Source organism: Octopus bimaculoides, chromosome 7 (genome assembly GCF_001194135.2).
Source record: "Octopus bimaculoides isolate UCB-OBI-ISO-001 chromosome 7, ASM119413v2, whole genome shotgun sequence".
NCBI classification, from domain to species: domain Eukaryota; kingdom Metazoa; phylum Mollusca; class Cephalopoda; order Octopoda; family Octopodidae; genus Octopus; species Octopus bimaculoides.
This window is the reverse complement of record NC_068987.1, coordinates 23,041,347-23,043,362: the sequence shown is the minus strand read 5'-3', so window position 1 is coordinate 23,043,362 and position 2,016 is coordinate 23,041,347.

Below are 2,016 nucleotides of genomic sequence, written 5' to 3'. Positions count from 1 at the left end.
TATTTACATGCTCACACGCATATATATATACACAAGGTTTAACACGCATGTACACACGCACTCGCGCAAGCGTACACACGCTAGATACAGACGCCATGCTTCATTCTGTTGTCTACCACGTGATTAATTATTTCGGTGTTTCTGCAGAAACTCTCTGCCGGCACCTGTACCACCAACATGTCGGTATAACATATGTTACATATATTTTTCATGCTTTGTTTTATACGTTCAAATGATTTCTAATAATAATGCAGTCAACGTACAAAGATTTTTTCAGTATGTTTTCCGTGATACACACACACACACACACATATACACACACGAGAGTGGGCTGAAAAGTTTATAGGCTGGTTATGAAGAAGTGATGCTAAAACTGCGAAGCTGCGTGCATTCATTTCAACTTTTCTTGTTAATAGCTGTATTGATTCTTTCCCGGTAAACTGATATCTGACTGTTCAGAGAAGCCTCTAAAAGTAAAGAGTAGCAATTTCTCTTGAAAATGCACAAAATTTGTTATCGTGGCTTTATCAAGTAGCTGCAGAAAACCGGTTTAGGCCCTAACGACATTCATTCTGACAAGGTTGCTAGATTAAGGGATGACTCATCGAGTGGCTGTGTGGTAAGTAGCTTGCTTACCAACCACATGGTTCCGGGTTCAGTCCCACTGCGTGACAACTTGGGCAAGTGTCTTCTACTATAGCCTCGAGCCGACCGAAGCCTTGTGAGTGGATTTGGGAGACGGAAACTGAAAGAAGCCCGTCGTATATATGTATATATATATGTGTGTGTGTATTTGTGTGTCTGTGTTTGTCCCCCCACCATCGCTTGACAACCGATGCTGATGTGTTTACGTCCCTGTAACTTAGCGGTTCGGTAAAAAAAGACCGATAGAATAAGTACTTGGCTGGCAAAGAATAAGTCCTGAGGTCGATTTTCTCGACCAATGGCGATGCTCCAGCAAGGCCTCAGTCAAATGGCTGAAACAAATAAAAGAGAGTGCAAAAGTGGGCAACTGAATTTGGGAGGCGAAGGAATAATCTTGAAGATGACCCAATGTCTGGACGTCCTCCAACTGCCATCATCGAGGAAAACAATGATTGTATTGACAAGTAATTGACTATAATCAAATAGCTAATGCTATTAGTATATTTCGTGAGAGAATAGAGAATATTCTGCACTATGACATGACGAAGGTTTTCTGCAAGTTGGGTACCACGTCTTCTGGCACCTGATCAAAAGTGCACCAGGCTGGCCATATCACTGGAAAATCTGATATTGTTTGAAGCAGATCCGACTGGTTTCCTTGAACGTTTCCTAACCCAGGATGAGTGTTGGCCTCGCTACTTTGAATCAGAGACTAAGAGACACTCAAAGCAGTGGAACTCCATTCCTCACCTGCTACAAACATGGTCACGGTTGTTTCATCTGCGGGGAAGGTGATGGCCTCAGTTTGTTTGGAATGTAGAAGGCATTGGGTTTATTGATTATCTTCACGGGGCCACACAAGCAATGGAGACTACTATACCAACTCGCCTAGGAGGTTACGAAAGGCTGTCAAGACCAAACGCTCTATATTGTAGTGGTGATGACGTCATATCTGCTGTTGATGATCTTTTTTTCACCAACAGGATGAAATCGTCTTCACCAATGGGGTCCAAGCATTGCAACGCTCATGGAAGAAGTGCGTGGACTGCAAGGGAAACTATGTTGAAATATATATAGCTCATTTGATCACATTCCATGAGCGTATCTTCGTCAGCTTATGAACTTGGTCAGCCGACCCTCGGAAGATCCTAACAAACTTTGAAGGGTTCCAAATTATAGAAAACAGAGTTACACATAATGCACTTATTAGAATCGTAGAATCCGATATAGTTATCGGAATAACTTATTTTCTGCTCGATAATTTCATCTATCAGGGTTCGTCCAAAAGTGGTCACAATAAGCGACCTCCACAATTTATATACATACATGAGTGTGCGTGCGTGCGTGTGTGTGTGTGTGTGTGTGTGTGTG